The following is an 11095-nucleotide window of genomic DNA, read 5'->3' on the forward strand; positions in this document are numbered from 1 at the left end:
GTCTGAACTTGGGAAACTGAAAATGGATGTTTCAACAGCTCTGCTTCACAGAGAGTGAAAAGTTTGATCTAGTTCCAATGGGGGATTTCAAAACCTTAAAGGCTGTTGCAAGACAGAATTTCTTGTTCCTCAGCCAGCTCTTGTAAGCACAGTCATAATAATCATAATCAGAGATTTATGTATCGTCTTTTATCCCCATAGAACTTAAAGCAGTTTGCAAGTGATTGTGATCATAAAAAGAATGTACAAAACAATCACGCTCACACTTCTCACTAAGCAAAAGAGTTTAGTCCGTGCTGAAGCATGACAGCTGTTGAAGAAAGTGCAGAGTTATGCTTTAAGAATAAGTGTGAGGAAAATACAGCAACTAACTGAACAGCAAAAGGGATTTAAAATAAGCAGTTTATAACTATTGTAACTGAATTTAGCTAGAAGATGAAAGCAAACAAGCAAGCAGTCTTGACTGGATGTGTAAAAATCTGTGCATCATCTGCTGTCTCAAGAAAGACTCCTTTCAGTCACGCTTACCCCTGTAAACCCAGTTTTAGTCCCTGAGCTAAGTACCATGTGCCTGGTTCCACCTGGTGCAGCAAAACCCAAGTCAGAGAGGTTTGGGCATGCTTTTTGTTACAGTGTCTGGAGAAGTTACAACTTCACTGTAAACAGCTTCTCCAAGACCACCAGAATGGAAATGGAATGTCACAGTAGATGTTTCCACATATCTCATTTATATGCTATTGGATTTTTTTTTTTAAATTACTATAAATATCGACCTATGCAGTTATTTGAGGCATAGTTTTCACATCTATAAAGTCAAGCAGCAGAGAAGATTAAACCAGTTGATGTGATTCCAAATAGCGGAAAAGGCATTTATCATTCACACAGATTTAGAGAGGATCCACGTGCCAATCTCATGTCATTTGGGGCTTAAATTCATGGAATACTCCTGTGAGAGTATTACACTTTAAAGATTATTGTGTCAAAGAGCAAAGCAGAGAGAACTGTGACAAGGAAGAAATTTCCAAGAATTTACTGAGACAAGCTTCAGCTGAACCCACAGCTTCTGAAGTAGAGCTTCTGCTCAGAGAAAAACAACTACCTCTGTCAAAAGTAGACAAGAAACTTGTAAAGCTTGCACAGGAGAAATACAGTACTTATGCAAGTGGCAAAGTGCTGCAAAGAAGATTGACAGGAACTGTGACATTGTCGTAAGAGAGATGATGGTTGTGAGCGGTCGTTATCAATGCAGTAAATACTTGTGCACTTAAGGCAAAAGGGACAAAAATAATAGTGTAAAAGATTGCAGGATTGGTAAATGAGATGCTATATCTCTTGAATCTGCTTGAATTTATGAGAATTTTTTTTTTTTTTAGAGAAATTATTGATAACTGGAGTCAGGTTTAGTCACATTCATGAAGTCACATGAAGCCAACAAGTTAAAGCTACTAAAAAAGCCTAATTATATTTACATTCTAGCCTCTTTTATTGCTATACCAGAATAAAGGGGGAAAAATAGTTAGATTTGACCAACGGGGAATTTTAAAGGAGATTTAAAAGCTTCTCAAATACTGGAATGAGCTGGGGTCACTACAGAGAAAAAGCCACTTTTGCTCTCTGACTGAGGCTGTCAGGCATATCTTGGCAGAAACTGAGGCCTGAACCCATAATTGTTCAGAGTATGTGTCTGCTCCATCCCTTGCTGTGCAGAATCTGGATACAAAGTTAAGTCAGTCTGTTATATTTTTATTGTAGCCTACTTTGTTCAAACCTAGCCAGCAAAGTATACTTGGACTCACTCTAAACCCCATGCTAGCAGAAATTCCACATCTGAAATGGAGCAAAAAAGAAACCGTTTAAGCAAACCTGAGTACTACTAGCTCTGGTAATCTCTGAACCCCAGCAGGTTCAGTAGTTGTGGACCACAACTAACAATGGGGAAATATTTAGAAATGGCAAAGCAACTTCAGTCAAAACCATATCTATTCCAGGTAATAGCTTCATAGCTTCTCTGTTGAGAAATTTCCAGAGAAGGCTTCCCAGGCAAGAAGCAAGCACAGAGAATAGCAAACAACCTTAAAAGTTTTTAATGCAACTCAAAGGAAAGGGGGAAATGGAAAGCAGAACCCAAGCACAATTAAAAATGCTGGTTTGTTTTTCTGTTTGGTTTTTTGGGAAGGGGGTTGTTGGGGTTTTTTTCAATGAAAAGCCTCTCAGATAACGGAGCACAAACATGGCTCTGTTCATAAACCAACGCTGTGTCCTCCCGTACTGTATCCTCACAGGAGGCTGGGAAGTTGCCCACAGCATTGTGGAGCCTGCCTAGTGTTTCTCATTAGGCTCTTAAGAAGTCTTGGCTAGTGAAATCCCCAAGGAAAAATTAATAAGGCTGGGGTTTGGGTAGACAGAGAAATCAAGTTCTGAATGGATACTTCAGTGGTGTGTTACCAGATCTCCTTGGCTACAGTGAAGTTCATACATCCCAAAACCTGTCCCAAACTCTTTCCATATATCTTAGCAAAGATCTGCTAGAAAAAGAAGGCTTTTTATCATAAGGAGCTGAAGATTGCTGGACTCTTATGAAAGCTACTTATGTAGTGATGGAGCTGGACTTAACACTGCCAGACCTAAGGCTGCATTTAATGCTGCTTAATCATTCTCTCTTGCTTTGTCTTCTAAAGCTCAGTATCTTGTCTGCTCACACCTGAAAGAAGGTCTCTTCTCTGTGTTCTTTCTACAGCTCCTGTGGTATTGCTTTCCCTTACACTTGTCTACAACAAGAGTGGGATTTCTCTCTCAAACGAGAAATCTATGGGCCTCCAGTTGGCCCCATAGACCAGGTCAAACCCCTCTTCCATGGACACACAGCAACACCGGTAAGCAACCAGGATCCAACAGCACATGGACTTGAGAATTCATAGTTTTCAGGGCTCAGCTCTTGAACCTGACAGAACTAAGACAGCGCTTAAAAGGACTGACCTCTGGAGAATTTATTTGAGTTTCATTAATTCTCCCTACAACTTGTATGTAGGAATGAATGAGTTTCTACTGTGTATTTTGCCCACAGAAGGACTAGTAACATAGGCACTGCTAAAGCTCCCTCCAAAGCACTTTAAAGATCATTTATTTTCCTTTTTCAAATAATAGGTATTAGACAGAGCTACACGGTAAATTTTGAGAACTGAAGAAACTTGTGCCTTCCCCTCAGGAAAAACAAGCCCACTTCCTTCTCCTCATGTATAGACAATTTGCACCCAACTCAAATCCCTACTGAATCAGGAGGAAGTTTGAGCTTCAAGTGCAGAAAAAAAATAAAACAAGAAAGTCACTATTAAATAAAGTTCTATGATACAAATCCTCAGGTTAAACTATATGACAGATAGACCATATACCTTCCTAGATGTGCACATGAACATGGCTACCTAACAGCTATGTGAGGCTTTATTTGATTGTTGTAGTCTCTTTTTCTTTTTTTTTTTTTTAAAAAAAAGAAAGAAAAAGCTGTCATTGCTTATACAAAAAAAAAAAAAGGGGGGGGAGGGGGGGGGGTAGAATTTCTTTTTCTGTACCAACTATTCCACATTTGGCTGCCAGGCAAGAGATTAGCTGTTTGTTCCTACCAGCAGAGGTATGTGGAGAAGGCATGTAGCCATTAGCCAAGGTCATGAGCCAACAACTACAATGAGATACTTATCCTAATTGTCCATCCTGTAGGAACAGAGATGGGTGAGTGAAGACTTTTATTCATGCACATAAACAATTTTACTACAGACTGTCCTAATCTCTCACACCAACATCCCGACAAGTCTATAAAACAACATTGTATGTTTTAAACCACAATAGCTGATCTAATGGCTGATGGGAGAAGTGCAAATTTAATGTGCAAATGATACATCACTGAACCAAAGCTCTGAAGTTCAAAAGTGATCAGAATCAACTGTTTCCATTCACCATATCAAATGACTTGTTTGAGGTCTCTCTCAGCAGAAGAGTGTGATTTAATACTTTATCTGGCTCTACAAAGAAAAGCCTTCAATCAGGTGAGTGACTTCATCGCAGAGTCTCTGAAAAATACTTCAACAATCCACCTATAACCATGATCAAACAGCACAATTCCTGTAGGTAGGGAACTTGTGATCTGACTAAACTTTCATTTTAAGAATATGAAAGAAGAAAGCACTACCAAACTCCAGACTGTCCTGCAGGGGTTTGGAAGAGATTAGAGTCCTCAAATGACACTGTGAAGCTAAAGGGCAGAAGCAGAGGAAGAAAAATGGATACACAGGACAAAAAACAATCCAGTTATCAAGGTACAGCAGCAGCTCAAATGGCAGAAAACTTTAAGAAGATGCTGGAAACTGAATTCCTTGGGAGAAAAATAAGAGAGATATAAGTAAAATGGCATAAAGTTAAGCAGCAAAAGAAGGTGTGAGATGAGATACCAAAGTTACAGATTCTGTGCTTGCTGTGTACTCTCACCAACCAAATCTAGTCCTGTTAAGAAATGCCAGGCACTCAAGGGATACCTCAAAATCTTTTAACATGACAGTAGGGACTGGTATTTGTTCCTTAATGCAAGGGGTTTGGGGTTCCAGCTTCTTCCACCACCACCTAATTTTTATCTTGCCTCTGAAATAGGAGCAAATTTCTCGAGGTGAGAGAACAGTTTCATGTATTCAGGAATACAGACCTTCACCTCTAGTGTTTGCAGTTACACACACACCCTTGGATCACTGGGGACTGGTTCCAGAGCTCTGCCTCCCTTACAGAGCACAGTCCCAGCTCCTATCGATGTGCCCCAGGTCCCTGGACACAGGCAGCGCAACAAAGGCAGTCAGCCCCAAGAGAAAAATGGGGCATGAAGGCATTCACCTACAATTAGCAAACAACCTGCCACATTGACATTTCTGACTTTACACTTATTTGTTTTCAAATTAGTTTTTCCAGTTTTGCTGCTTAATGTGGGGTGGAGGCAACTGTGGGGTTTGGCTTTTATTTCATTTGAGATTTTGCAGGTGGGATTTTCCAAAGCAACTAGGCTCTTAAAAAAAAAAAAAAAAGTAAAAAAAGAAAAAAAAAGAAAAAAAAAGGAAAAAAAAAGAAGAAAGGAAGAAGTAGGTATTATGCCTTTTTACCCAATGAGGTTTGAGTACTCAATCAAATATGGGTAACATCAGTGTGGATCCCTCCATCATCTTAAAGACTCCAAATCCACATAATTTTCCTGCTAGGAAAGTGCACTCACAGGCTGTAGCAGGTTCAAGGGGAAATCAAGGGGAAATGTGTTCTCAGCCCCCTGCTGATGCTGCTTGCTTGCTCTGAATACCTGTTTAGGACTAGAACGGAAATATTAATTTCTGGGAACATGTCATCACTTCTGAGCTGGAAGTCTTTCTTGTTTGTCCCATTGCTGGGGAGCGTTTGGATGTGCTGTGCAGAGTGGGACTGCTCCATGTGGGAAAGTCACCTCCAGCTATTCTCTATCAGATGGAGTGTCCTTGTTGCAGAGATTACATATGGCACCACAGTCTAATTTTGATTTCAAGACTGGCTTCAGACTGTTTTCACATAGGTTGGATGATGCACCATTAAGTTTTGTTTGGACAAGATTCCTATCCTTGCAATAATAAAGAACTATGCACTGGACTCTAAGTGGTCTTCCCCATGGAAATGTTAACACCCAGACAGTTTCACCGGATCATTTGGTTTTCTTTCTGTTTTCCAATGTACCAGCACGTTGTGAAAAGTACATGGAGATCTGCCTTCTCGACGGTAGCTGAATGAATCATAATCACCCTCAACAAATAAAGCAGGCTAACTTTAGGTGCATAAACACAAACTTGCAGTGAATTAATTTATTCGGACGTTACACAAGATTAAACAACAAACAGAAGATACATGGAAGTGACAATGATGCTTTAAAAGCTTAAAAAGGATTTGGGCCGAGTTCTGTATTGCAGTTGAAAACCACCAGTTTTCATGTGAACATCTTATTTTGCAAAAATGTCCTTATTTTGATTTGCTTAGAACTTATCAGTATGATTTATTTTAAACTAAAAGCAATTAAGTGATAATTTTTTACAATGGTGTGGAAGATTTAGATGACTGCTCTATATCTGCACTCTCTTTGCTTGGATAGTTTTCCATCTCTGCAGGACTTTTTTTCCCCTCCTTATAAAAAGGCTTCTCTGCAGCTGAAACAGGCCAAATACAATTAATCTGCAAGGCTACATATTTCAAGATTTTTTTAAAGTTGTCTATTTTTATAATAATGTGTCAGAATTATGAACTTATTATCAGACTGTTTTTTTTCCCCTAGAGCTAGAAGTCAGGTGTCACTGAACAAAGTATATGTATATGCAAGGCTTCATTATTGCTTTTACATACTAACTAGATTAGAACAGATGAAAGTCTTGATCCTAAAAGGAGGCAATTAAGAGAGTCTATGTGAATCATAGCTGATCTTTAGATTGAAGGTTCAGGCGAGTGATTACTTTTTACAAATTTCCTGATTACTGAGCTACCCAAGGTACAGATCAGCATCCTGGATTATTTAACAGCAAAAGCACAGGAGAAAACCACCCATTTCTGCCTGAGCTAAGGAAAAGCAATAAGGTTCCTGCCAAACCCACTTGCAAGTCAATGCAGAATGGCTGGTTGCTCTTTAAAACATTATTGAAGGTAGCCTGAGTTCAGATGGAAGCAGAAGAGGAAAAAAAAAAATCCAAATATGAAATAGCAAGCACCTTTCTTTACAGAGTTATTTTGTTTTGTGTGTGTAAATGGCTTCTCCCCATCAGTCTATTACCATCCTGTTCCTCACATTGTCTGGTTGGAATTATGTTAAAAAGCCTTTGAACCAAACACTGCATATGAGTAAAAATTATTAAAGCCTCTGTATCCTTGCTAATACCCCTGATACATCAGCTAAAAAGAAAAAAGAAAAAAAAAAAGACTTTTTTTTTTTTTTTTTGCACAGAATAAGTCCTTTATACAACCTAACATTTCAATGATTCAGAGACAGGGCCTGGGTTGTCCAAATAATGGTGGGCCAAGCCCTGGATTTCATGTCACTGATACACATTAGCTGATACAGGTTGTAGCACTGTATGCTGGATCTGAAGCTTATCCATATGACTCCCATGGAGCTAAACCAATTTGTAAACTGACAGCCTTGGTCCACATTGTTTTTTCCTTCACATGAATACTACAGTATGGAAACATGACACGTTTAACTCAGAGCAGTAGTCCTGAATTCTATCTTTCCTACTTAATATTGAATAGCAAGGGATTGTGTTGGTGCTTTAAGAGCCGAAGCTGCAGGTGTCCTCAGCCTTAAGCAATTAATTCCTGACCTTAAGTGGAAAATAAAACAAAGTGGACAAACAAGCAAGAATGTGTATGAGACAAGATAAGGGATGATTTTTCTGCTGTAATCAGTAACCAGTCAGAAGTAAAAGAGTGGCTCGTGAACAGATGGAATTATGTCAATTGTTTAGGCGTGTGTGTGATAAGGAGTAATGAATCAAAAGTGAAAGAATGCTGCCTGCTTGGGGCGTGGGGAGGGAAAAAAAGATATATAAGCAGTGCAAAGCTTCAATAAAGTGCTGATGCCTGAACACATCTCGGTGTTGGTCATTTCTTCATCTGCCGCAGGACTGGTCTGTCATTGCAATGTTAATCACAATACCACACGATGAGGATGTGCAATGCTTATAGCGAAAGTACTTGCTGGTCTCTTAATCTAACATAGCACTGAGAAGACGCAATACTCTTTAACCACCTTGTGTTAATAAACAAGTTAGACCAAAAATACTAAAGAAAAATGAATGTCTGGCGTAGCCAAAGCAAGCAAAAGGAGCACTATTTTCTGAGCAGACATAAGAAATCCAAATACTGCATGTACAAAAGAACTGCCTTCTGGCTATGTTACAGGGATGGTAGATTCACAGCGAGTGCCTCAGTTGGTAGCCTAACGCTCCTTAGGCTATGGGGAGAGATGGGCAGCTGCACAGGGCGATGTAGAGCTGAGTCACGCTCTGGAGCCACTTGCTCTCTCCATTAACTATATCTGGGATCTAGGAATCTATGCTCCAAACTTTAGCACCTCCTTTAAGCCAGCTGAGGGAGTTCTCCTTCCCCATATGCAGACACACTCAAATGAACTTTCAGCCAGCACAGACACAGTTTCACTGCAGCTCTGTTAGTGCAGAGCTCTGTCTTGGCTAATTTACTTTGTATTATGCAGATCCCAAAGATATCCAAAAAATGAAAATACAAGATTTTTAACCCTTTCAACATTTCTGGCAGGGAACCATGTATGTAGAAATATTCAGCTCTGCACAGAACAGTGTAGACAAACATAACCATTAACAGATACCTTATCTATTAGCACAGATCCCTTGCCCTGAGTACAAGGTAGGGATGAAGAACACTGTCCAGCAGAGCACCCGCAGCAGCAGGGCATGGTACTGAGACCCTCAGCTTCTTCCTGTCCAAAGAAAATTATAGATGTGGTTGCAGAGGTGACCTGGCACACTACAGATACTTTTATTAACCATGATAAGACTCCTCCAAATATATTAATGCACCTTATGGTCTTAGAGAAAGCAGCCTTGAATTTCTAAACCCGCTGCTGGACATACTCCAGGGAGTAAGGTCATACAGACTTTTGCAGCAACTGATTCTCAGCGCAGTTTTCTATCCAGGGCTCACCCCAGGATAACTGACCCTTTTAAATGAAGTTGAGACACAAAGTCCCACATAGCAGTGTGGAAAGGGGTACTTGTCACCTAACAGGTGTCTTTCTGGAAGACATTTGATGGTATGATGCAGTGTCATCTGTATAAACACAGTAGGATCACAGAATCACAGAAGTATAATGGGGATGGGACATTGAGGAGCGGAAGGAAGAGAAAGCTGCAGCTCATGATCAAAGTCTTTGTAAATCACTGCTTCACACTAAGAAAACAACTGAATGGATTATAACATGTCAATGTTTTGTTGTAAGTGATCAGACTAGCATAATATCAGAGCTCTGTGGCAAAGACACTTCACTCACTTTTCACTTCCTTCTAATGCTCTTTCCAATGTGTGCAACAAACCAGAGAGGTATCTGCAGAGAGCCTGCTTGCTACACAAACTGTGTATCTCAAACCTGGCTATCTTCTGCACAGAATGATACCAGAGTCCTACAGAAGTCCCTGTGGCAGCTGTGGAACAGAGTATCTAAAGGTGTCAGTACAGGGAAGTGAAATTAGGTACCAAAACCTTGCCACGCAAACTAAATACAGTTGTATAGACCCAGGTATAAGAAATGAGAGTACTCAAGAAGTAAGTGCCAATATTTAATAATAAAATTATTGCCTAACTTTCATCCTACTTTATATCTGTAAAACTCACCACACTTTCAGAGAAAGGAAATGAATCATAGAATCATGGAATCATAGAAGGGTTTGGGTTGGAAGGGACCTTAAAGATCATCTAGTTCCAACCCTCCTGCCATCAGCAGGGACACCTTCCACTAGACCAGGTTGCTCAAAGCCTCATCCAACCTGGCCTTGAACACTTCCAGGGAAGGGGGCATCCACAACTTCCTTGGGCAACCTGTTCCAGTGTCTGACCACCCTCACAGTGAAGAACTTCTTCCTAATATCTAATCTAAACCTGCCCTCTTTCAGCTTAAAACCATTTCCCCTTGTTTTGTCATTAACTGCCCCTATGAAAAGTCCTTCCTCAGCTTTCCTGTAGCCCCTTCAGGTACTGGAAGGCCGCTATAAGATGTCTCCGGAGCCTTCTCTTCTCCAGGCTGAACAGCCCCAACTCTTTCAGCCTGTCCTCATAGGAGAGGTGCTCCAGCCCTTGGATCATCCTTGTGGCCCTAAAATGGCATCAGTCCATTTTATTGTTGGGAAACTGAGAAACAAAGCAATTAGAAGATTTGTGCGTAGTAATACAAAAGATCCATGACAGAACTGTGGGAATCATACTGAATCCTACCTTGACCTCAGACATCAAGTCTAGACTGGGCTCCCCAAGAACACTCAGAGTCTCTGGGTTTTAGAGCTTGGTCAGCTGCATCCCAACTCCATGTCAGTGCAAGACCTGCTGTACATGCCAGCCACACCACAGTATCCTCATTTCCACCAGAGAAGGAGCCATGCAGTTCCTTTGGGAGCTGTCAGGCAACCATGGGGTGAAGACCTCCAACACAACACACCCAAGCAAGTAAATATTACCAATAATCTAAAATTAAAAGTAGAAGAAAGCAACAAAATCCTTACTCAGGAAAAAAAAAAAAAGGTGAAATTTTCACCCACATGTTGACAGCCAAGTCCTGCTGGTCACCCAGGTAAAAATATTACTGTTGTATACAGGAAGGTAGAAATATACTTTATGATTAGCAGCTGCTGAGGCAGCTGTGTAAACTTTCTCCTGATTACTGATGGTGGGTTAAGCAACAGTTTGATTTACAACATTCAAATTTCCTTTTGGTTGTTCACTCCATTATATATACGTCAGAGAACACCACAGAAAAATTCTGGCCTGTCTTCAATTTAAACTATTAGTGTAATACTTTGAGTCATACATCTCTCACACTATAAATGTTTTGCAAATATGATACAATGCTCAAAATGAGGATAAATTGTGGCTGTAAGAAGAATTTGCATTCCACTCCCAGAACCACCCTTTGAGTACCCAGATAGCTTTTGTTGTGTCATAGGTCAATATTCTTAGTAAAAATTAATTCGATAAATGCATAGCTATTATTAAAACCAGGCAAAATGTAATATGAGGATGTTCACCTTCTCCTCAGTTTTTTCATTGCGTCAGGGGAGGAACAGAGGATTAAGGCTATGATTACATTTCTACTGCTCTGTACACCAATTCATTTTGCACACCGGGACTTTGAACACCCATGGAATAGCAATCATCAACTAATCATCAGTTATTTAAGCACAAAATTGAAGCAGTCACAAACAGCTGAAAAGCTCAAGCTACTATTCAAAACTCAGTCTTTGTCCATTCTGATCTGAACCGAAAAAGACAGCTGGTTCTGGGACTAATTCAGAATAGTTTGGCCTAGAACTGGAAGCAG

Source organism: Antrostomus carolinensis, unplaced genomic scaffold, assembly GCF_000700745.2.
Source record: "Antrostomus carolinensis isolate BGI_N321 unplaced genomic scaffold, ASM70074v2 scaffold17055, whole genome shotgun sequence".
NCBI lineage: Eukaryota > Metazoa > Chordata > Aves > Caprimulgiformes > Caprimulgidae > Antrostomus > Antrostomus carolinensis.